Genomic DNA, 27,419 nt, shown 5'->3' with positions numbered 1-27,419 from the left:
AATAAATGCAACGGACAACATGTAGTCCTAATGCTACCTATTGTAAAAATGTGAGGTGGAAGATAGAGGAAGAAATTGTATTAGCTCGGGTTTGGATCGACGTGTCCAATGACCCTACAATTGGCAATGATTATTTTAATATTTCTTATTATTTTATTTAGTAATGTTTATTTTATATTACTTTTTATTTTGTTTATTTTTTAGCAATGTTTGTTATATTTTCCTTATTATTTTGTTTATTTTTAAGTAATTTTTATTATTTATTCGCTTTAGGGAATAACTAAACAAGTATAAGTTTTTGGATAGTTTAAAATTGACATGTTCACTATCGTAAAGAAGTATCACCAAGGGTTAAACCATGATAAATCATTGTCTGTAATGGCTGTTACTGACGAAAAACGTATACCAAATTAAAACAATTAAAGCCTAATAAACTTGTTTTATAGTTATAAGAAGAAAAACATCCTTAAATCTTTCGAATTACTTCTCGAACACACACAGTATATGTATTATATACGTTTTTATTTTTTTATATGACTATTTTTGCATTAGTTAGATAAATGTGTTGCTAAACATATATCCATCCATCTCATTTTTACTAAACATACATCATCTCTCAAGCTTCACATTTATATAATTCAAACCTTTTTGAGTTCTTTTTTGTCAATTTGTTATCTTTTATTATTCTTGTTTTCAAAACACATCTATTAAAAATATTTTTTACTAATTTTTTTTTATATTTTTAAAACAATTCTTTGTTTTTTTTCAAATAACAAAAAAATAGTGTTTTTCTTAATTAAAATAAACATTTTTTATAATTTAAAACACATTTTTTTATAATTGTTTTAATTGTTTAAGAAAGTGTTTTTTTAATAGTTTTTGGAGATAATTTGCATCTTTAAAACAAATTTCTTAATATTTGTTAATAAAAAGTTTATTTACGTAATAAACTGCATAAATTTTATGCTGTAAAATGAAAAAAAAATGTTAGAAGAGAGTAACATATTAAATAAATTTGTTAAAAGAATTAAAAGGTTATGGGATAAGATATGACATGTCATGTAATATCAATTGAATCACCACTAACTAAATATGATATTCGTTATGGTCGTTTTTAACTATATAAACTTTTCACAGGGATAACCACTTTTACTTGTAATTATTTCATATAAAAGTTTAGTATTCTTCTATTATAGAATATTATGTAGGTCGACACCTAAAGACCATTCATCATATATCGTATAAATTAAGTTAAAATTTCTTATATTATACGAGTTGAATAAAAAGTATTAAATAGTTTGTAATGAATATTAAAAATTATAAAAGGATAGTTTGATATCAGATATGACTTAATTATCTAATATATATATATATATATAAATGGAAAGTTTGGTGTCGCTAAGCAGTCATTTGGCTATTTGGCGGCACCTTACTTGTCCATATCATTTTGCTTTTTCTTTTTGCTTTTTTTTGTTACCATTACGAACATAACGGAAGCCAACCGAATGACAATTTTGTTTCTTCTTCTGTTTGTTTTAATTTCGATATCATAACGAACGTGATGAAAACTTGCCGAATTCGCATAGACTTAACGTTAGGGGTGTGCGTGGTGCGGTTCGGTGCGGTTTTTGGTTAAAACCGAACCAAAAACCAAAACTTCGGTCTTAAGAGTATTTGAAACCGTTCGATTTCGGTTTTCATTTTGGTTTCGGTTTTTTTTGTTTTTGCCATTTGATCTTGAAAATTATAATTCAAAAGAAAGTCTTCAAAAAAATAATTATTTTAGGCATATATAATTTTGTTAATTGTAAAATAATAGGCTACTAAACATTTTACCAAAAATATTTGTGTTACATATTTATTAAATTCTTATAAATTACTTAATATAAAATATAAAATAACAAAAATTTAGGAATTCGGTTCGGTTCGGTTCGGTTCGGTTTTTTCGCTTTTTATTATACGCAAAACCAAAACCGAACTATTAGTTCGGTTTTTAAAAAAACATAAAACCAAACCGTTGGTTTTTGTTTCGGTTTGGGTTTTTCGGTTTTGGATTGGTTTTTCGGTTTCCTGCACACCCCTACTCAACGTCTCAACGCCCAAGACCGACAATGTTCAGTTTTACCAATGTCTGAACCGACCGACAACACCCCATTGGTCCACTCAATTTTTATATATATATTTTTTCCCTTTTTTAGCTCTGGTACCGTAACAAACGTAGCCGAAACCGACCTAATTCGTGTCCAGTTACCGCCTCAGTTTCCGGAAACGACACTTATCATCGCCCGGGTTTACCAACCAAATAAACGCCGTTTTTAATAATTTATTTTTTATAAACTAATTTGACGAATATATATTATTTGGAGGCTAAGATTTTACCAATGATGTCTATAACGTAAAGAAAAACGATTTGGTTTGAATTCAAGCCCCTCGGCTTCATTTGGCACAGATTTAATAATTTAATTAAATGAATATAAGACGGGATTTAGGAATGAGTTACGATTAGGTACTGGGCTCTTGATTGGGCTAAAAGTAAATAGAAATTACCCTTAAATTAATCAATTTACCAACGAACAGATTGATTTGGGTTCGACTCTACTTTATTAGAGCTAATTTCAAACGAGATTTTTCATTTTCTCTCGTTCTTTATTTTTTTAAACCTGAATGAGCTTTGAAGTATGAGATATTCGCAGAAACATAATATATGGTCATCAAGTTAATTGAATTTATTTAACTTCTTACGTTCGCAGATATTACTTCAGCTACTATCACTTACACTTAGTATTATTTGTATTCACCGATCTTAAGCTCCAAAATTTGTAATATCTTTTTTGAGTAATATATTGGTGATAGACAATTGTCATCACCCGGGGTTTTTGTGCCGGCGATCCTTAATCGACCAAAGGTTTTTTCTCGTAACAAATCTCTATGTTCATATATATATTTGCTACATATTCATTGTTATTTTGCAAGCACTCTACCTCACAAAACCGATTTGGTTACATATTCCTTAAAACCGATTTTTGACCAAAACAATTTGGCGCCCACCGTGGAGCAAGTGGTGCTTTAATCCAAAAGATTTCTAATCAATTTTCAACCATTTTTAACCTATACTGTTACCAATGACCTCTCAACAAACCTCTGCTTCAACTACCATGCCTTTACCACTTTCTCTCTCATCAAAAGCTTAATTGTCGATGCCTCCTCCACCCGTGGGAGTACAGAGGACCAGTGCTGCTGGGAGCAAGATGCAAACCCCAGTCTTCCAAGGCTCCAAGTCCTCTGCTGCCACTTATGTGGTAACTTTTAACAATGATGTTTCTGCTATGTTTTCAAAGGTCAATGCGTACATGGAGCAGCAGAACAAAACCAACCAGAGGATCCTATGTGAAATTGAAGATCTCAAGAAGACAAAGAGGCCAATGGAGGATCAGACTCCATTGATGCCTAGGGTGCTGGATTTCACCACTCTAGGATCCACGACTTAAAATGCTCAAGGAACATCCATGCTTCAACAATGATCATCTTTCTTCCAACCAGGATCATCTATCATTCAACCAGGATCAATGGGTCAGCACACTCAAGGATCCTCGTTCCTTTAGCAAGGATCATCCATCCTTCAAATACCAGTCTTCCAGATCTCGAAAACCACTGCTGCCACTTCGGCGGTTAATACTAACAATGATGTTTCTGCTATGTTTTCACAGGTTAAAGCATACATGGAGCAACAAAACAATACTAACCAGAAGATCTTTCGGGAGATAGAAGATCTGAAGTGGACTAAGAGGCCAACGGAGGATCAGACTCCGTTAGTGCCTAGGATGCTGGATTTCACCACTCTAGGATCCTTGGTTCAGTTCACACAAGGGTCATCTATCCTCCAACAAGGATCCATAGGTCAATAGACTCAAGGATCCTCGATCTTTCAACCAGGATCATCCAACCTAGATCCGAGGTCCATGGGTCAGCAGACTCAAGGATCCTCAATGTTCTAGAGAGAATCATTGATCCTTCAACCAGGATCCTCTGGGGTATGTCACCAAGGATCCTACAATTCACAGCCTCAAGGATCCTTCTTCCAGGATCAAGAATCCTTAGGAGTTCAACATCAACGATCCTCCGAGGTCCATGAAGAAGATATAATCCCCATGCAGACCATAGCTTCCAGTGGACCAACTCCAGTAGCAGACTCTTCGTATCACAACTATTGCTCTGAGATGCCGACATTCATGCAACAAAGAGGCAACATATATAATCCTATATCCTTAGATGCTAATCTTGGTACTATGCAGGGTGCAGGTATCAACCAAGCTATGGCCAAGGAATTGCAGAAGCTTAAGGATATGATATCCAGCGTGCCAGGGGTGGTCCGGCCGAACCCTGAGATTCCAGAAGGGAGCCACAAGTTGTCCAGATTCGCTCCACCTATTTGTGATGCTGAAATCCCAAAAAAAATTAAGACTCCCAACATGAAGACGTATTATGGAACAACTGATCCCGAAGAACACGTGGCTCAAAACAGGGAGAGGATGGAGATCAATCCAATACCTAAAAAAGTATGGAGACTTGTCTATGCAAGGGTTTCGGATCCACACTAATGGGATCTGCACTCAAATGGCTGCTAAGTCTCCCTCCTTACTCTGTTAATTCATTTTCACATTTAGTTAACTTGTTCAACAGTCAATTTTCTTGTAGTAGGAAATTTGAGAAGTTAACCAGTGATTTATACCGAGTTGTCTAGCCTTATGATGAATCCCTTAGGGATTTCGTTACAAGGTTTGGCAGGGAAGCCCTGGAAATCCCCAATCTTGATATGGCTACTGCTGTTGAAGCATTCAATATGGGTCTTCTGAGGGGCTCCCCCTTTTATGATGATCTTGTGATGACTCCTTGAAGGTCTTTAGATGAAGTAAGGAACAAAGCCCTAAGGTTCATACGGCTGGAAGATGACAAAAGGATCCAAGAACGATTAGGGGCTCAGACGAAGCAAGAATCCTCTGACAAGAGTAAAGGATCCTCGTACAGAAACAACAACTCGAAGCCGTACTCCAAATTCAACAACCAAAACGTCCGAGCAGTTGAAGAAGGAGATGATGATGAAGACTACCCGATCATATTAGAATACTGCTTCTCAGTGGATACTCATGGTTTAATTTGTGCCATGAAGGATCTACGTGAGAAGGCAAGGTGGCCTCGAAAGAACGAGAAAACAACATCCTTTAAAGACAAGTTTAAATGGTGTGCATTCCATGAGGACTTCGGCCATTTGACTGATGATTGTATTGGCTTAAGGAGGAAAATTGGTTACCTCCTGAGCAAGGGTCACTTCAAGGAGCTCTTGGGAAGGCAAAAGTCCAGGATCCTGAATAGGTTCCTCAAAAAGCAAGTCTGCCCCCCACCAGATGCTCAAGTGATCAACTTCATCTTCGGAGGCTCAGACATATGTGGCACTTCCTTCTCCGCAACTAAGAGACTTGCCAAGGAAACCAAGTTGGATAACGGGGAACAACCGGTTATATCCACCACTTTGACAACTGACAAAAGGATCTTCTTCGATGAAGAAGATAAATCAAACATCCATGATCCACACCATGACGGTTTGATTGTCAATTTATTTATTTCTAACCATTATGTACGCAGGATCCTAGTAGACGGTGGGAGCTCGGTCAATATCATCCAACATGATGTGCTTCAGAAGATGAACATACCAGACTCGGAGATCATCCCAAGGACGTCGGTGCTAGTTGGTTTCAGTGGTGAAACCAAGAAAACATTGGGGGACATTAACCTCCCAATATACATTGAGGGGTTAAATTCTTATCAAAGATTCGGTGTTATTGATAACCTATATTGTTGCAATGTTATTTTGGGCAGACCTTGACATGGGATGAAGGCGATAGCTTCTACTTACCATCAATGCATTAAACTTCCGACTCCTTCGGGAGTAGTAAGGATAGATGGTGATCAGGTGGAAGCCAAGAACTATTATTCTTCATCTATGAAGCCGACAACAAAACAGACGATATCATAGCAACCACAGCAGCATCCTAGGGACGTTTTGGAAGCTCGGGAGCGAGACATAAAAGAAGTATCCTTGGATCCCGAGATCCAGATGTAAAAGTGTTCTTAGGATCCAGTATCCCTAGTGAGATCGAGGAGGATATAGTATCCTTCCTAAAGCGAAGAAAATCCACTTTTGCATTCAGACATTCAGACATGACAGGTATTTCTAAGGAGGTAATTACTCACAAGTTAGGCCTTGATTTATCTATTAAACCCGTCCATCAGAAGCGAAGGAAATTCGCTCCTGAGAGGAACGCGATCATACAAGAAGAAGTTGAAAAACTTCTTAAGGACGCTATGATCAGAGAGGTTAAGTATCCTCGATGGTTGGCTAATGTGGTTGTTGTTTCTAAAAAAAATGGAAAGTGGAGGGTGTGTGTCGATTTAACTGATTTAAACAAGGCATGCCCCAAGGATCCTTTCCCGTTACCACATATAGAATCCACGGTGGATGCAACGGCAGGACATGAAATGCTTACCTTTATGGATGCTTCCTCTGGATTTCAAAAAATTCAGATGGAACCATCTGATCAGGAAGATACAGCGTTCATGACTCCTACCGGCATATACTGTTATATTGCTATGTCGTTTGTACTAAGAAATGCGGGTGCAACATATCAACGCTTAGTCAACATGATGTTTAAAGACTAGCTCGGGAAAACCATGGAAGTCTATATAGATGACATGGTTGTCAATTCCAAGAGGGCTTAAGACCACCTTAAAGACTTGGAAGAAGCATTCAATATCCTTGACTAGTATAACATGAAAATGAACCCGTCAAAATGCCATTTTGGTGTTAAGCCTGGAAAGTTTCTAGGATATTTGGGGACTAAAAGAGGGATAGAAGCCATCATCAACTTAAAGTCTCCTGCGAATGCTAAAGATGTCCAAAGGCTGATAGGAAGAATAGCTACTCTCAACAGATTCATTTCAATATCCTCCAAAAAGTGCAAAGATTTCTACGACATCCTTAGGAAAAATAAGAAGTTCGAATGGACGGAGAAGCATGAGGCTGCATTCAAAGCCTTAAAGGATTACTTATCCTCAACACCAGCTCTGATGAAGCTTGTGGATGGAGAATCCTTATATTTGTACCTAGTTGTTTCAGGAAATGCTGTAAGTGCTGTCCTTGTGAAGGATCACGAAGGTGAACAACATCCCGTTTATAATGCAAGTAAAAGCCTTTTAGATGCAGAAGCCAGGTATTCTCATTTAGAAAAAATAATTCTTGCACTTATTATGGCTTCTACTAAATTGAGACATTACTTTGAAACTCATACTATTATTTTGATAACTAACTATCCAGTTAAGAATGTCCTTAGAAAGACAAAATTATCAGGAAGGATAACAAAATGGGCTATGAAGTTGAGTGCGTATGATATTCAGTATGAGCCCAGAACAACCATCAAATCACAAGCACTCGCAGACTTTATGGCTGATTTCAGTAGCGACATGCAGAAAGAAGCCGACTTGGAGGTTCAACAATTAGAAGAAACCAAGGATCCTTGGATCCTCTTTACAGATGGAGCTTCCAATATAAGAGGAACAGGATTAGGTATCCTAATGAAATTACCACAGGGGGACATATTACCCCAGTCTGTAGCCTGTGAGTTTCAAGCGACGAATAATGAGGCGGAGTATGAAGCTCTGATCGCAGGTTTGCAATTATCTAAACACATGAGGATTAGGTATCTTCAAGTATATATAGATTCATTGCTAATAGCTAACCACTTTAATGGCTCATATGCTGTTAAAGGTGAAAAACTAATCAAATATCTAGATGTTGTGAAGGAACTAGCAAAATCCTTCGAATTTTTTAGAATAGTACAAGTACCAAGGGAAGATAATGCTGGGGCAGATGCTTTGGCAAATTTAGCTTCATCTTTGAAGATTCCAGAAAATACGAAGATCCCAATCATTCATATACTCTCGCCAACAATAGGAGAACAAGAAGTTGGGGAGATAACGAATGACAAAGATATTGTATTTTGGGATCCATTATCCTCGAATAATCAAGGATCTTGGATCCTCCCAATCAAGAAGTACATCCAAACTGGAGAGATTCCAGTCACGGAGAATCGTAAGTCCTTCAAACTTAAGGTATCACAATACATTATATTACACGATATTTTGTATAGAAAATCTCTTGCAGGTCCCTACTTGAGGTGTATCGAAGATCCTGAAATTCAAGAGGTACTTAAAGACTTTCACGAAGAAGATTATGGTAACCACACTGGAGGCAGAACCCTATTCTCTAGAATTCTGAGAACAGGTTACTACTGCCCCACTATGAAGAGAGATGCAATGGAATACTCGAAGAAGTGTGACTCATGTCAAAGGCATGGTAATATCCTACATCAGCCAGCGGAGCCTATGTATCCTATATCCTCATCATGGCCTTTCATAAAGTGGGGCATGGATATCGTTGGCAAGCTGCCTAAAGCCCAGGAGGAAAAGTATTCATGCTTGCAATGACTGATTACTTTTCAAAGTGGATAGAAGCATAAGCTTTTGTTCAAGTACGCAAAAAAGAGGTGATATCTTTCATTAAAAGGAATATTATTACTAGATTTGGTATCCCTTCGGAAATTATTTGTGACAATGGTTCCCAGTTTATCGGGAAAAGAACCACTAACTTTTGTGACAGTTGGGGCATCAAAATGATTACTTCCACACCGGTCCATCCTCAAGCTAACGACCAAGAAGAATCAAGTAACAAAATAATCATCAACAATTTGAAGAAGAAACTAGGATCCAAGAAAGGCAAGTGGGCAGAAGAACTTCCCTATGTTCTTTGGGCTGACATGACAACACCAAAGAATGCAACATGTCAAACACCTTTCTCATTGGTGTTTGGCTCGGAAGCTGTAATCCCTACAGAGATGGTGGTTCCCACTGTCAGAACGAGCATCCGTGATCCTCAAGCCAATAATGGAATCCTTCTCGAAAACTTGGATACTATTGAAGAACTCAGAGACCTGGCCAAGATCAGAATGACAGCATATCAACAAAAGGTAGCTGGGCCATACCAAACTATTTAGTTAGTTGACAATATTTTATACATATTCTACATGTATCATTATTAGAGGATGACATGGATGAGGACATGACTTAGGATATTTAAATAAATGTTTGAAAATTTTCACTTCCTTGTATTTTGTTTATTATGAACTTGTGTACTAGATGCATTTAAATGAATTAATGATAAATTGTCACTTAATAGTGTCACATGTGTTTTGAGCAATCTGTGTGTCACACTCGGGCATTTTCGCTTAATCCGGGGTGTTACATATAGGGTTGCGGCCATAGTACGAATAATGCCATATTGCATGAACGAAGATTTCCAACTAAATTAAATGGGAAATACTATATGGTTGTAGTTCGAAATGCTATGCTATATGATACAGACTTTTAACCATCAAGAGCACACAAACATGGAAGCTGAAGGTGGAAGAGATGAGAATGTTGAGGTGTATGTGTGATACACAATGTTGGGTTGGATAAGAAATGTGGTTTTGCAGTATATATTAAGGGTGAGGAGTATATCAGATAAGATAAGAAAGAAATGACTGAGATGGTTTGGACATGCGAAAAAAAGATAATCGACGACGCTAGTTAGAGCAACGGAGACCCTCATTATCGAGGGTAGGAGCATAGGCAGACCTAAACTCAATTGAGATGAGAGACTCACCTTTCTTAGCACATGCTTAAGAATAGAAGTTCATAGAGACGTAAGATTAAGGTCCAGGAATTTCATAGCGTATTTACCTTAGTTTTCTTAAGGGCTTATGATTCCCTTTATATTTTAGTGGCCTTTCCATGTGAACTTTCAACTTTCTAGTCTTTGTGTTAGTATTATGTCCTATATGTTGCAATTATAACATTTAACCATTTTTCTCATTCTTTTTTGTAATTAGTAGCTCAATAATGCTTGTTTGGTACTCTTTGTATATGTTCTTGTTTTTGAGTTTTGTCACTAGCACTACATCACTACATGCTTCTATAAAATGTTTGCGTCTGGATATGGTTTTGAAGAAGGCTCACACTACTAGCAATCTCAATATCCCCTTAAAATAGAGGTTTAGTTTGCATGCATTCCACCTTACCAAAACTTACTAATGAGTGATATCTTACCGAGTAAGGTTATTGTTTAGAATTTACAAAACAAAATGTGAGGGTCACAAGAGTCTAAGTCTTATCCACTTATAGAGATTTTTCATCCCAACTTAATTTTATCTAATAACATAAGATCCTTCTCTTTAACGTATCTTTCTGTTTACTTGTACGTGTCAACTCCAATTCTAATGATGCATCTATTAAACTATCAATGCTTCAATTTCGTTATCATATTTACCATCTAGTTTGTATCTCACTAATATGTCATCCAACTATGCGTAAGAGACTTTATCAACTATATAGTTTCTTAAATCAAACACATGAAAAATGTCATCCAACTATAAGGAAGAGATTTTATCAACCATATCGTTTCTTAAATCAAACACATGAAAAGTGTTGTTAATCACACTCACTTCTTCAAGCAAATTCGAATGACACTGTCATTCCTACTCATGTTATCTTCTTAAATTCCCAAATGAATATTTAAGTTTGAATTCTTTTTTCTGGTGATAATTTCAACACAATGTTGGAAGTACTTTCGGACTTCAAGTCACAAGTCGGTGAACTTGAGGGACCAATGTTGACAAGCTGGTCATAGTTGGTTATGTTTTCTAATTATGTTATATTTCCTAATTGTAGTGTAATTATAATAAGTAATGTCTTGGCTAGCAAATTAGGTTAGTCTATATAAGCATGTCATGGTTTGACATTATAGATAGTGTGGTGTGAGATGCAATCAAGTTAGAGTTCATCCAAGAGACACACACGAGATGTAACCAAGTTAGGGTTCATCTAGATGCAACCGAGTTAGTGTTCATCAAGAGTCATACCGAGATAGGGTTTGAGAGTTGTCATCAGTTTTTAGAGTTAGATTTTCTGATTAATATAAACGAAAGTTATTCGTTTAATTCGTGTTTGATTATCGATCTGCGACTTGACACAACACACTCATCAACCTCACACTCGATACATCTTATTCTTTCATTGATATATCTTTTATTTGCATAAACTACCATTAACCTTTCTTATATCTACTGTTTTTCAAGATGTTATCTCGTTATAAGAGGGGAAGGGGCACCTATATGGGTAGGGTGTATGGCTTCCAAACCACATGGCAACACCACCCCATCCTATGTGGGTAAGGTGCATGGCTTCATTTCATGGCAAAGGTTTGCCACACTACATTGATTCATTATTGGCCATTGAAGAATTAAAATGAATTAATAAAGTTCTAGGGTACTTGTGGGTAGGTGATGCCTGTAAGTTTGTGGTTTATGGGTACTTAATGGTAGAAATGAGGTGGTAGTACATGATTGACCAATGTATGGTTAATACCCATAAATGCCCCTTCCCCTCTAAAACCGCCCAAAACATCTAATATAAGGACATTTTGATACTATACTATCTGACATGTTTCTTTTGTAAACTGAAAATTAAAAATTAAAAATAAATGGTTTGGTTACACAATGCACGCGATGTCACGTGGCCAACCATTAAATTAGTATATTGTTAACGTTTTGTGTGGTTAGCATATAAAATATTCTAATATAATTCAATAAATACATATGAAATTATTTAATAGATTAATGTAACTTATTATATAATGTAATATGTAATCTTTTATGTAATGTTAGAAAATATTACATTCCATTAAATTAATATAATATAATATAACATAGCACAACAATATATAATATTATCTTAATCTTAAATATATATAAATGAAATTTTCTTACATTTTCTCAATTTATCAGATTATTTTATTTATAGATGAAGGTATCTCATGCATTTTATCCGAATTCACGGGTATAGTCTCACTAAACTTAGATAGTCCTTAAATGAGTTATAACATCTCACTAAATTAAAAATTAATCTCACCAATTTTGATATAAAAATCATATAAAATAGGGATATACTAAAAATTAGTATTTGATTTTTAAATAAATCACTTATAATTAAGAAATAATTTTATAGCAAAAAAAAAGAGGGTCATGAGTCTCACCAAACCCAAATAGCTTTCAACTGGGTTATAACATCTCATTTATTTGTGAAAACTTTTTCATTATCAAATCTTAAGTATATTATTAACTTACTTACAATAAATAAAATTAAAATACATAAATATTATAAACGAGTAATGTAAAACAACCCCGTAATAATAGGGATAAAAACTAGTTATATTATAATAATATGAGAAAGTTAACGTACAAATAATATTAACGTGCTAAACGTGAGAATCAAGTAGAATAATTATTTAATTACATAATAGAGTAATTATTAATTTCATTTGTATTTCATCTAAACCCATAATAATATGGGTATAGTTAAAATACAAAGAGAGACAAAACTGAGAAGCGTGAGAAGGATTTGTAATCACACAAAAAACCCATTAAAAATAAACACAATAAAAATTATAAAAAAATCATAACCCAAAATATATACAAAAAACGAAAAAAAAATTAAAAACAAAGATTTTTTTGCCATCATTCCAGTTAAAAAAATAAAAAAAAAATTGATTAAAAGACACAATGACGAAAGTGAACAAAAAACACAATTATAACTAAAAAAGACACAATAGATCGCAAAATATAACACAATGCCGAATAAAATATAAAACAATGTTGAGTAATATAACACAATATAAAGAAAAAAAGACACAATGTCAAAGAAAAAAAACACAATCAATGATGAAAATAAACACAAAATACAAAATAAACAAAAAAACATAACGACTTTTTTCACATACCATTTTTTATGGGAACGAGAGAAACGGTGGAAACATTTTGTGTTTTTTCTTTTTTCATTTTTTTTTATTAAATTTTGAGTTATAATTTGTTTATTTATTTTTTTAAAGTGTTTTTTTGTGTGACTATAAATTATTTTTATTTTTGTTCTCCTTTTGTAAAATAAACTAACCAAATAACATATTAGATAATGTAATTATATTATAACTAGTTTTTATTCCCCGTATTACGGGGGTTGCTTTATATTATTTATTCTAATATTTATTTATTTTTTGTATTTATATTTTTTTATTGTATGAAAGTTAATAATATACTTATGGTTTGATGATAAATTTATTAGATAATGTAATTAAACTATAACTAGTTTTTATCCCCCATATTACGGGGGTTGCTTTATATTATTTGTTCTAATATTTATTTATTTATTGTATTTATATTTTTTTATTGTATGAAAGTTAATAATATACTTATGGTTTGATGATAAATTGTTTGACAAATAAATGAGATGTTATTACTCGGTTTAAAAATTATATGGTTTTGATGAGACCCAAGACCCGTTTATTTCTTTTACTATAAAATTGGTTTTTTAATTATAAATAATATTTATGAAAGTTAATAATATACTTATGGTTTGATGAGACCCAAGACCCGTTTATGTTTTTTACTATCAAATTGGTTTTTAATTTAAATAATATATATATCATTTTTAAAATAAATAAGATATTAATTTTTAGTATAGCCTATTTTATAGGATTTTTACATCAATAATTTGGTGAGAATAATTTTTTATTGATGTAGATGTTATAACCCGTTTAAGGAATATCTGGGTTTTGTAAGACCAATACCTATGAATTCGGTTCAAATGCATGAGAAGCCACCATTTAGAAATCAAGCAAATCTGGTGACTCCCAAAAAGGGGGGAGCGACCACATCGCGACATGTATGATTTTTTGGTTTTCGTTTATATATATTATATAGATAACATAATAATGTCATTATATATGCATGATACCAAACAATCACATTTTCTAATTAACTTTTCAATTAAAAACACGTAACAAACACAATTATTATTCTCTTTTAAAAACAACTTTTTTTTGTTTTCAGCCTCATAGTGTGATAAATTAAACTCCAAAATGTAGCATCCCTTTTAGAAAAAGAAATCTTATATATATTGGATTAATGAAGAACAAAAACAGGAACAAATCCTTCTCATCTACTATATCCACTTTCTCCGATGACCACCACCACCACCATCCTCTTCACCACCTTATTATTACTATTATTATTATTATTATTAACACCTTCCGAATCAAACCCCATTAATTACCCATGCCAGCCACCACACAACACCTACACCTTCTGCAACACCACCTTACCCATCCACACCCGGGCCCACTCCCTCCTATCCCACCTCACTCTCTCCGACAAGATCACCCGCCTCTCCAACAACGACACCGGCACACCCAGCCTCGGCATCCCGCCGTACGAATGGTGGTCGGAGTCCCTCCACGGCATCGCCGTCAACGGCCCCGGCGTCACATTCTCCGGCGGACCCATCCCCGCCGCCACCGGATACCCACAGGTCATCCTCACGACGTCTTCTTTCAATAGAACTCTGTGGGGGCTGATTGGTTCTGCCATTGCCGTTGAAGCCAGAGCAATGTATAACTCCGGTCAGGCTGGATTGACTTTCTGGGCGCCGACGATTAATGTGTTTAGGGACCCCAGGTGGGGCAGAGGGCAGGAGACGACTGGGGAGGATCCGGCGGTGGTGGCGGCGTATGCGGTGGAGTATGTCACTGCCTTTCAAGAGGTGGAGACTGGTCGTGGTGGTGATAATAATAATAATAATAATAATAATAATAATAATAATAATAATAATAATAATAATAATAATAATAATAATAATAATAATAATATGAAGAAGAAGATGGGTCAACGGAGAAGGGTGTTGGTGGATGATGATGGGTTGATGGTTTCGGCGTGTTGTAAGCATTATAGTGCTTATGATTTGGAGAAGTGGGAGATGCATGCCAGATACAACTTCAATGCCATTGTAAGACTTCATAATAATCCTTTAATGCTGATTTCGGGTTTGAGATTTTTAAATTCTGACCCGAAATATGACCTGAATCTGTCATGGGTTTTTTTGGGTTGGGTAATCGGATTTCAAGTATTTGTCATGGTTTTTTCGGGTTTGGGTTTGAGATTTTTAAAGTCAAACATGAAACCCGACCCAAATCTGTCATGGTTTTTTTGGGTTGGGTTAATCATGTTTTGAGTATTTGACCAAGAAAATTAGAATTTTTATTTTATAAAGTAAAATGGAAAAAAATGGAAACATCATAATTATACTCAGTTGTGAACGTAAGTAACCATGAATAATAAACCAACATAATCCAATCAGCAAACAAGTAAAACTGAAAAAAGTCCAGTGTTGACAAAAAAGTCCACCAATCCTTTGTTTGTTCCTCTAATTCTAATGGTATATTAGAAAAATAAAGTCAAATGTAATGAATGTTAGAATTTGTTAGATATAACAAGAACAACTATTAAAAATAATAATAAAAAAATGGCTTTATCAATTTCGGGTTAACACGAAACCCAAAAACTAGATCCAAAATCCGACCTGATTTTACGGTTTGGGTTTGGGTTAATCTTTTTTCAGTTTCTGGTTTTCTCGGGTTGGTTTTCGGTTAAAAGCGACATGCTTAAATGCAATTTATCTAACTATCTAATTCCATCAATGCAATTTGTTGTTTACAATTTAGTAAAATTCGAAAATGAAATGAACCAATTATTTGTATAAAATCTGGTCAAAATTTTAAAACTGAAATTAACCAAAATAAAAGTTGCATGTATGCAGGTAACCAAGCAGGATATGCAGGACACATATGAACCACCATTTAGAAGTTGCATCCAAGATGCCAAAGCCAGCTGCTTAATGTGTTCATATAACGCAGTGAACGGAATACCTGCTTGCGCTGACCGCACTCTGTTACAAAAAGCACGAACCCAGTGGGGCTTTAATGGGTTCGCTATTTTTTCATTATTCCATAAACTTATACAAAATATGAATAGATTCCATTTTTTTTAAATTAACGAAATCCGGTTAAATGTATAAACTACAGATACATAACTTCTGATTGTGACGCTGTGGCCACTATATATGAGTACCAAAACTACACAAACAGCGCTGAGGATGCAGTAGCCATTGCTCTAAAAGCCGGTTTGTTACATTTTAAATGATAATTATATTTGTTAATATTATTTGTAGATTCACTTTATCCAAACTTGATACGCGTGTGTAGGAACCGATATTAACTGTGGAACATACATGTTGAGATACATGATGTCTGCAATTGATGATGGGAAAGTGAAAGAAGAAGATTTAGACAAAGCTCTTCTAAATTTGTTTAAAGTACAGCTTCGATTAGGACTTTTTGATGGGAACCCGCTTAACGGGAAGTATGGGAAATTGGGGCCTGCGGATGTTTGCACTTCGGGTCACAAGAATTTGGCCTTGGAAGCGGTTAGGCAAGGCGTGGTGCTTTTGAAGAATGATAATCGGTTACTACCTTTGCGAAAGAACGTTGTTGAGTCGTTAGCTGTTATTGGTCCGATGGGGAACGTTACTGATGAGTTGGGTGGAGGATACACAGGTTTGAAGTTCTTTAATTTGATTATTTTGGAGATTAAGTAGTTACAAACTCAGAGCTCGGCTCGTTTAGAGATGTGTTTCTAAAGCTTGAGCCGAGCTCGCCATAGTTTTCCACGCTTGAACTCGGTTCGCTTATCATTTATTAATAACTTACTTACGTTTATAATTATTTATTATATATATATTGTAATTATATGTTTAATATATAATCTTATATATAGTAAAAACTATGATAAGAAAATATATTTATAAAAAGTAGACTCGTTTAGGCCCGCAAGTCAGCTTGAGCTTGAGCTCGACAGGTGAAGCTTGGGCTTGCTTATTAAGCGAGCATATTTTTAGATCGAGCTCGTTTAAGTTGATTCGAGTTTTTAGCTAGCTGATCTCGAGTAGCTCACAACAGTCCAATTTGTTCATATGTAGGAGTTCCATGCAGTCCAACAAGCATATTCGAAGGCCTAAAACAATACATAAAGAAAACAACTTATTCACCGGGCTGTCTAGACGTCGCGTGTACTAACAACACGGGATTTGCAGAAGCAGTTTCCATTTCCTGAGAAGCTGGTTATGTAATCGTGGTGGTGGGTCTCGATCTGACTCAAGAAACCGAAGACCGTGACCGGATTAGTCTTCTTTTACCCGGATATCAAACCACCCTGGTTACCACCATTGCCAACAAAACTATAAAACCCATAGTTTTGGTGCTCACAGGAGGCGGGCCCCTTGACGTATCGTTTGCACAAAAAGACCCACGGATCGCAAGCATAATATGGGTCGGGTACCCTGAGAAGCCGGTGGCAAAGCACTTGCAGAAATCATATTTGGTGATCATAATCCGAGTGGAAAGTTACCCGTGACGTGGTATCCCGAATCGTTTACGCGCGTACCGATGAATAATATGAACATGAGACCCAATCGGTCTAAACATTATCCGGGTAGAACCTATCGGTTCTACACCGGTGATGTAGTTTATGGATTCGGGTATGGTTTAAGTTACTCTAATTACACCTACAATATCCTCTCGGCACCCGACAACCTTAAAGTTTACAAAAACATAATACAGAGAAAACAAGATTTTAACAACTACCTATATGTGGATGAGTTAGAAGAACAGTGTGATTCTTTGAGGTTTCAGGTGGAAATCTCGGTTACAAATCATGGCCCCGTCGATGGTGGTGCGGTTGTGATGGTGTTTGCTAGAGTCCCGGGCTTGTTTAAAGGTGCGCCGTTGAAACAACTTGTTGAGTTTGAACGTGTGCATACGGTTTCTTACAAGGAAACTAAAACAAGTATCTTGGTTGATGCATGCAAGCATCTTAGTATTGTTGACGAGTTTGGAAGATCGATATTGCTGTTGGGTGATCATAGGTTGTTGGTTGATGATATCGAGCATGTTGTGTCGATTGTAATGTGATGAAAGTACAAAGTGTATACCCCAGCACATTGCTGTTTTATGTTGAGATTATTGGTCATGAAGCATATGATACCATGCATTATGTTACAGGGTTTAATGAGTCTTTCAATCATTTATGCCGTTTTACCTCTTGTCGGTGTGTTTTGTTTAGATTTGATGCTTGTTCATGTGTGAACCAAGTGTTTCACATGTAAACTAATGTTGCTCATCATCACCATCATCGTACTCAGTATATCCCATCAATAGCAAAGCTATTACTCTAGTGTGTAATTCATTATAGTCATAAGAGAGAAAATTTACTGACACTTTAGTACACATGAAATAACATCGAATTTGAACTGATTTCGAATACAAATAAAGTAGCTGATTGATATTGTAATTTGTTTAATTTAGTTCTTATATATATTGGTTTAAAATCAAAATGATTTTGAAATTCAAGTATCAACTCTATTTGACGTTTTTTTCCTTCACGTAGCAAAAACAAAATTTTATAAGACACTTGATTTTAATTATTAGAGTGTTATTTACTGTGATTATGAATTTTAGTGTCGAGAACCTGAAATTACTTGATTCAATTTGAATATTTAGATATTTTATTATTAGATCGTTAATTATGAGAATATAAGATAAGACGATGACTAATCACATTTTGTATTGACAATTCATATAAGTCATATAACCGAACGAACACGTTCCGATCTAAAACCTATCCCATGTTGAAAACTGTCCCGGCCCGTAAACCGTTCCAATCCGAAACTTGTCCGGTGCTAAAACCCGTATCGTGTGAAAATAATTCTGGCCTCAAAATCCGAACTAAACCGAATCCATCCAATGCCAAAACTTGTCTCGGCCCGAAACCCGATCCGAACCAAACCTGTTCCGATTTGAAACCCTTTTCGTGCCGAAAGTCGTGTCCGCCCGTCCCGTGTGGAAACTTGTGTTGGCTAGAAACCCAATCCGAAAAGAACCTATTCTGATCCAAAATTCATCCCGTCCCAATACCCGTCTCAGCCTGAAATCCATTTCGGTCCGAAACCCGATTCGTGTCGAAACCTATCTCGTGCGGAATCTTGTGTCGGCCCAAAACAGGCTGGAACCAAACCCATTCCAATTTGAAACCTGCCTCATTTCCTTGAGACACTAACCCACATCGGTCCATTTCTTTTAATTTGTTAACCCGTTTTAATCCAAAAGTAATTGGATGGAATTTCAACTTAAAATACAATTTGAAAGGTTTTAGTTACATACATACATACATACAAAGAGAGGAGTGCATTAATATATTGTTGTAGTTTTAACTTGAAAAACAAAATAGTGAAATAACTCTTTCAGTTAATTCGGTTTGTCGTTTCAGTTTCTCTGCTGAAGAGGTAGGTCCCAGCGGACCCCAGTTGGACCCGCAAGACTCACCTTGAAGAGGGACGTCTGCGCAAGGACCAACTGCTTCCGCAGGACCCACCATGCTCAGAGATGAAGACCTTACGCGCAGTACGCCAGCTGTTCCCGCAGGGAAAGCCTCCCAATGGTGAAGTACCCCGCTTGTTCCCGCAGCTGCGGATACAAGTCATCAGGGAAGGCTACCCGCACTAATAGCAAGGCTACACGCACAAGGCACTAACTCGATACTTCAGTAGTCACCTGAAGGAATGAGCATGGCGGGAACACTCCCGCCCAAATGAGCCAGTCCGTATGCTTCTGGAAGATCTTTTGTACTATACCTGCCAAGGTATGGGCAAAATAGACGATCTGACCAAAACAGCCCATGAACTAATCACAGGGCGACAGCTCACCGACAACAGTACGAGGAAGAGCACCCTCTAGTACTGTTTGTCACTATTAGCCGCTGCCTACTCACCAACCCTCACTGAGGGACGTGCATAGCCTACAGTTGGTGGAACAGTGCATAGCCGGCAGTAAAGGAACAGTATACAGCCGGCCTTGTCACTATCGGCCGCAGCCTATCCACCAACCAGCATGGCTTGTGCGTAACCCACTGTTGGTAGAACAGGAATACTATTCAGCCGGCTGTACCTTCTTGGAAACCTACCTTCGGCTATAAATACTCCAACACCTTGGAATGGTAAGGACATTATCTGATATCGCATTATCTTATCTTCTCTAGCAATCTCTTAATATACACTTATATTCAGAGCAATCTAGTCTGATTCTCACGCCGGATGGTGGTCACAAGGAGGAATCCCCCCCCTTCTCAGTGACGAGCTTACGGTCTGTTTTGCAGGTCACCTGAAGAAGAACTTTCTTTGCTGGACCTCATCCTCGTGGGAAACATCTATTTAACCCCCAGATTATCCGTAATCTGCCCGGGGTCGATTAGTGTTTCTTCATTGGCGCCATCCGTGCATAAAAGCTAGAACTAATTCTTAGTTTTTTCAAAATTTCTGAAGAAATGGTTAACGTTACTCCGGTCCCAAAGCCAGTAAGTGACCAAGAAACCCCCGGTAACCACAACCCCAGCAACTGGGGGGAACACCGGCGGTTATACAAATTTTACGAACACTACCCCGGTTACCCAAGCCGGGACAAGTGCAGTAAACAATATTTCACTGGGGTTCACTGATGCCCAGTTGGAGAAACGGACGAGGGTCCCTCGCCAAACACTCGATCAAGTTAAGGCGTGGGCCGAAACACGTCAGAAAGAGTTCCAAGCTGAGTTGGATGAACGTTTGCGTTCACTTCAACAGGCTGACGAATTCGGCAGTACTCGCTAACATCTCAACATGAACAATGAGTGCGAGTACTCGGACGATGAGCGGGAAGAATCCAATACCGACGCAAACCCTCGCCATAAGGCAAAAGGGAAGCGTAAGGAAATGGACTTCCAACCGACAAGGAATTTTGGAGAAACCTTTAAACCAACGAACGCGGGGAGAAACCCACGTGACTTCTCCAAAACCTTTAGACCAACTGCTGCAAATGCAGGAAAGTCCAAGTTTGCAAGGGACATTGCGGAAGCAATCGCCCCGAGAAGTGCCAAACAAATGTCCAACATCGGCACTTATGATGGTCTATCCGACCCAGACGACCACTTGAACAGATTCATTGCGGGGGCAACCGTCAGTAACTGGACAGAACCCACGTGGTGTTATATGTTCCAGATGACTCTGGTTGGAGCGGCCAGGGCATGGTTCGATCGTTTACCGGTCCACCACATCTATGATTGGGCGGACTTTCAGAACAAGTTCAGCCAACACTTCAGCCAACAGAGGAAATATACTGAAGAACAGTGGACGATCCTCAACTACGTTAGAGAGGAGGATGAATCTTTACTAGACTTCATCACTCGCTTCAACTCCAAAAAGCTGAGTCTGGGCAACATAAGTGAAGATCTTGTTCGCGCCGCTTTCATCCAGGGCGCCGAATACCCAGAGCTTATCCGCACGTTGACGGGTAAGGACGGCATGCCATCCACATGGGATGCCATCATGACGGCGGCCAAGCGCTTTGCCGAGACAGAGAAGCAACTGGGTAGGGATCTTCCCCAGAGTACACACCTCTACACGCAGAGGACCAGAGAAAACAATGTTCGGATCGCCCGGCAGAACAAAAAGAGGAAGCTAGGTATTTGGCAGTCAAGGGTAAACTTTGACACCTCATCCAGCTCTCGCCCTCTTGTTGGCGGAAGGGATAACACACACCCTTCAAGCCGAAAACACCGGTGGACGCCACTCACCAAAAGCGTCACGGAGATATTTGCCACCGAAAAACTACCATGGCCAAAAGCTCCAATGATCCGGCAGCGACCTAATGTGGATCAAAGCAAATCCTGTGACTTCCACGGGACAAAGGGTCATAGTACGGAGGAGTGTACATCCTTGAAGGATATTGTTGAAACATTCGTCAAGGATGGAAGACTTGCACACCTTGTGGCATCAATCAAGAAGGGAGGAAGGAATGATAACCGATACAGAGGCAACGGACGAAAGCCCGTTGACATCAGCATCAACATGGTTCATGGCAACATCAGAGGAAGAAAAAGGCGAGCGACAGAACCATGCGCGTGGAAGGAAGCTGAAGTGCGCTTCCCGCGAGTGCCAGGAGGACCCAGCAAAGAAGGCCCTATCGTCATCAAAAGCCAGCTGGGGCACTACATCACTTCTCGCACTCTTGCTGACAACGGCGCCTCGTCAACGGTGATGTACAGGCAGTTCTTCGACAAGCTAGATGACGAAGACAAGGAACGCCTGGAAACGGTCTACGCCTCGATGGAAGGGTTCGACGGCAGCACAAACACCCCCCTGGGTATCCTATCTTTCCCCGTCACTCTTACGGACGGGAATCACTCACGCACAGAAGATGTGGATTTTGTCGTGATGAGGAAGCCACACCACACATACGACATTCTCTTCGGAAGAGACGGGATGGCAAGATTCAACGCCGTGGTATCTTCAGTCCACGGCATGATGGGATGGCCAACAACTGAGGGTGTAGCGATGATCACCGGCATTCCCCAGGTATGCATCGCATCTGTCTCATCTAAACCCAAACCAAAGATGGCTAAACCAACCATCACCGAACCGGAAAAATGGGCCTTTAATGGCAAATACCCTGACCAGGCCGTTACCATTGGCCCAACAGTTGTTGATCCCACGCGCACCTTACTCAAACGCTTACTACAAAAAAACGCTGACATCTTCGCGTGGACACCAGCTGACATGACTGGCGTACCCCGAAGTAAGGCAGAGCATAAGCTCAAGTGCGACCCGGCTGTTACGCCAGTCGTACAAAAGCGCAGAGTAATGGGGCCAGAACAAACTAACGCGTGTAGAACCCAAGTCAAGGAACTCCTTGACGCAGGCATCGTACGCGTTAGCAGATATCAAACATGGGTTGCGAATCCCGTTATGGTACCGAAGAATAACAAACAATGGCGCATGTGCATAGATTTCAAGGACTTAAACAAAGCATGCCCCAAAGATTGTTATCCGTTACCCGAAATTGATCTTAAGGTGGATTCGTTAGCACCATTTCGCCTTAAATGCTTCCTGGATGCGTATAAGGGGTACCATCAAATCCACATGGCCATTGATGATCAGGACAAAACCGCTTTTCGGACGCCCGATGGCACATTTTTTTATCAAATGATGCCATTTGGACTTAAGAACGCCGGGTCCACATACCAACGCCTGATGGACAACCAGTTTCATGCCCAAATTGGGAGGAACTTGGAAGTCTACATGGATGACTTGGTCATCGAAAGCCCTGACGCAGAAGCGATGTTGAAAGACATCGAAGAAACTTTCAACACGCTCAGGAAGATAAACATGAAGCTCAACCCAAGCAAGTGTGCCTTTGGAATGGAAGAAGGGAAGTTCTTGGGGGTCATCGTCACTAAAGATGGCTTCAGAGCGAACCCTGAAAATGTCGAAGCCATTATCAAAATGGAATCACCTACTACCATCAAACAGGCTCAGACACTGAATGGACGACTAGTCGCACTTAATCGCTTTTTGGCAAACCACGCGGATAAGTCGTTTCCTTTCGTGTCAACGTTGAGAAACTGTTTAAAGAAAACGCACTTCCGCTGGACACCAGAAGCGGAAGCAGCTTTTCAGGAGATTCGGTCACGCTTGATCGAACTCCCAACGCTCACAGCACCAAAAGCGGGGGAGGAGTTAATCCTATACCTTTCCGCAACAGATAGAGCAACCGTGGCGGTCCTGCTAGTTGAACGGAAAGGCATCCAGATGCCAATCTATTATGTCAGCCGTATCCTAACAGACGTAGAAACCCGGTACTCTACCCTCGAAAAATTAGTCTTAGCACTTATACACGCTTCACGCAGGTTAAGACGATATTTCCAGGGCCACCCAATCACCATTCTCTCATTCAAACTTGCAAACGTTCTACGCAAACCCGAGTTATCGGGACGCCTAGCCAAATGGGCAATTGAGTTGGGGGAATACGCGATAAAGTATAAGCCAAGACCAGCCATAAAAGGCCAGGTTTTGGCCGACTTTATTGCGGAAGTGCCTGCATCGCGGGAAAAAGAGTGCCAGGAAGAGGCTCAACCCTCTCCAGCACAGGACATCAATGATGTCTGGCGACTCTACACTGATGGAGCAGCCAGTAACGAGGGTTCAGGTGCAGGGCTGAAACTAACCAACCCAGCAGGCCAAGAATACACTTACGCTATTCGACTGGATTTTCCAAGTACGAATAACGAAGCCGAGTATGAAGCATTCTTGGCCGGGCTGAGAATTGCGCGTAAGATGGGAGTGAAACACTTGGAAGCCCACGTAGATTCCATGTTAGTAGCCAACCAAATCAACGGGACGTACACGGCCGTGAACGACACAATGGCCCTGTACCTCGCACAAGCAAAAACCCTTATGCGCGATTTTAACGATTGCAAAGTCATACACGTCAAGCGTAGTGAAAACAAATCTGCGGATGCGTTAAGCAAGCTTGCATCATTAGCCTTCACCTACTTGGGAAAGGACATCCGCATTGAACTCCTCGAGACACCTTCAGTCCCGCACAGGGAAATTTGTGTCATCCAAACCGGCACAGAAACGTGGATGACACCAATAATAAATTACCTTGCGGCAGGTACACTACCAGAGTCAAAAACACAGGCAAGAAAACTACGCTGTAAAGCACTGAATTATCAACTCATCGATGACATCCTTTACAGACGTAACTTTCTTGGCCCACTCTTAAGATGTGTAGACAACCAAGATGCTAACTACCTCCTAAGGGAAGTACACGAAGGCATCTGTGGAGTACACGCAGGTCCACGCGCTGTTGTAGCTAAGCTAAACAACGCGGGATACTTTTGGCCGGGGATGCATACGGATGCGCTGGCATACATCAGAAAGTGCAGGTCTTGTCAGCTCTACGCACCCAACACGCATCGCCCGAAGAATGAACTTGTTCCAGTCACCTCTTCATGGCCATTTCAGAAGTGGGCCATCGATGTGACAGGCCCATTTCCTACAGCAGCAGGAAATGTTCAGTTCCTAGTGGTAGCCATCGACTACTTCACCAAGTGGATAGAAGCAAAACCCTTAGCCCAAACAACCGCGAAACATATCAAAAAGTTTATTTGGGAATTTATTATTTGTCGTTTTGGACTTCCACAGAATTTGGTGAGCGATAACGGCACCAACTTTGCTGACAAGAAGCTACAAAAGTGGCTGGAAGAACTTCAAATCACCCACACTTTTACCTCAGTGGCGCACCCGCAGGGTAATGGTGAGGTAGAAAGAGCAAATAAGAGCATCGTCGAAGGCATAAAGAAAAGACTCTTGGAACAAAGATCCGGCTGGGTGGACGAGCTTCCGCACGTCCTTTGGGCAAACAGAACGCTGAAAAAGGCCAGTACGGGAGAAACCCCGTTCAGTCTCACTTATGGCACTGAAGCCATGGTCCCGGTCGAAATTGGTTTACCCTCACCAAGGGTCTTGATTCAGCCAGAAGACAATAATGCGGAAAGACGGTTAGACCTTATGCTAACCGAGGAACGCAGAGACTTAGCCGCAGTGCGTGAAGAGAACTACAAGCGACAAATGCAAAAGTACTACAACACGCGGGTAAAACTCTGCAACTTCAATGTAGGAGATTACATACTGCGTAACAACGAGGCTTCGAACCAACAACGCCCAGGAAAACTGGCCCCGGTCTGGGAAGGGCCATATATTATCAAAGTTCTGGGAAAGGGCGCGTACCGGCTCGAAAGGCTCGATGGCACTCCCATCCCAAGAACATGGAATGTAGCTCAATTACGCAAATGTTACATGTAGATCAATTCCAAACTTGTAAAGAAAAGGCCTAGAGCCACTTCTAATGGAAATGATTCTCCTTTCACAATGTGTTGATAGCCTTACCTTTATACTTATGAACTTCCCACACTGATGTGCCGGTATTCACCGCATAAATATGGGAAGAAGTAAGTCGTTACGTGTGGAAGGCGGCAAAACCCGCATAAACACAAAACGGTAAAAATTTCAAAAGAAAAGATGAGGAAAACCTCCACGCAGGTCAGATGTAGGCAAAGTTTAGCCATCCTACTAATTGCAAGTGAGGGTCTTACCCGCACAATCACGAACGCGGAAGCAGAACTTCAACCTATTATCTACCACGTTCAAAGGTTAACTTATTCTAAACACTTAGAAAATTTCAAAGGAAAAGATGAGGAAAACTTCCACGCAGGTCAGATATAAGTAAAGTTAAGCCATCTTACTAAGTGTAAGTGACGGTCATACCCGCACAATCATGAAAGAGGAAGCGAAACATAAACTTATAATCTGCCACGTTAAAAAGTTAACTTATCTAAGTACTAAAGAAATTGCTAAGTTAAAAAAAAAAACAAGGCAAGGAATTAGCACATAACCTTTATTCCATCAAAGTTCAAATATTACAAAGATTGCTGGGTGCATACCCGCATACAAAAGAAGCTATACAAAAATAAAAATCTACTCTAATGGTGGAAAGGGATCTTCAGGATCAAGCTTCAGTACCACTTCCACTTGGACCCGCACCATCAGTAGAGCGTGGCGGTTCAAGGAAAGCTTTAAGGATAGCTAGCCCATCATCAGCAGAAGCAACTTCGTTCACCTTCTCCACCACCGGATGCGGGAAGGCGGCGTACTGGTTCACTGCTTGGTCATAAACAGCTTCAGTATCCACATCATACAAAGGGAAGTTGGAAGGCGGGATGCCTTTCTCAACGAACCCTAGACCAAGCAGGAAGCCGGCCTTTTCCCCATCCTCATGAGAAGCGTTGAGGGCTGCGCTCATGGCATCGTCGTATGATGTGTCCGTGAAGACTCGATGCACAACCTACAAGAAAAAGTACAAGTCAGAACCTTTTCTATGTGCAAAGAAAAGTGTAAAGATATGAAATTACGCATACCTGAGACAACGCTTCTCGAAGAAGCCATTTCTTGGTAACCAGAGCTTCCTGGAGGGCAGCTTGAGCTTGGTTACGGGCGCGTTCGGCTTCACTTTTGTTGAGGTTGGCAAGCAACACTTCTTTAGCCGCAGCCTCTTCAACGCCCTTTAGCTTCCGCTCAGTGTGGTCAAGCACCCCCCTCTGGTCCAAGATCTCTTGGAGCTTCTTGGCGTCTTCCATCGCCAAGGCATCATGAGCCTGTTGGAGCGCCTCTAGTTTGGCTTTAAGTTCCTCATTCTCGAGGCGTAGAGGCTCAGCAACAGCTTCAGCCTTGGTGGCCCTTTCAGTTGCGTTCCGAGCAGTTTCCTTAGCCAGCCGAAGCTGTTCGTTAACAGCTTGGGCAGCCTTGGAACGGGCCTCGAGACGGGCCTGAACTTCAACTTCAAGGGCCTTGAAGGCCTTCTCCTTCTCCGCAGCAACGGCGGAGAGCCTCCTATTCTCCTCCCGGACAGCCCGCGCCTGAGCTACTTCTTGGATACGAGCTGCTTTTAACTTGTCGTTTTC

The 27,419-nt window shown here is 39.3% G+C and overlaps 1 pseudogene across 1 annotated transcript; it reads left to right on the top strand.

Annotated features, from left to right (window-relative positions):
* Positions 1-14,160: 14,160 nt before the first annotated feature.
* Positions 14,161-18,067, top strand: LOC143562389 (putative beta-D-xylosidase 6; annotated as a pseudogene). Its single transcript, XR_013140474.1, has 5 exons — positions 14,161-14,982; positions 15,793-15,959; positions 16,058-16,155; positions 16,238-16,588; positions 17,011-18,067. The product of XR_013140474.1 is annotated as a putative beta-D-xylosidase 6 (transcript).
* The last annotated feature ends 9,352 nt before the right edge of the window (positions 18,068-27,419 follow it).

The sequence above is a fragment of the Bidens hawaiensis genome, unplaced genomic scaffold (genome assembly GCF_021521415.1).
Source record: "Bidens hawaiensis isolate Kalapana, Puna unplaced genomic scaffold, B.hawaiensis_p1.1 tig00020951_1, whole genome shotgun sequence".
Lineage (NCBI taxonomy): Eukaryota > Viridiplantae > Streptophyta > Magnoliopsida > Asterales > Asteraceae > Bidens > Bidens hawaiensis.
Note: the sequence above shows the minus strand (reverse complement) of the source record. Positions and strands in the feature narration are given on the sequence as shown.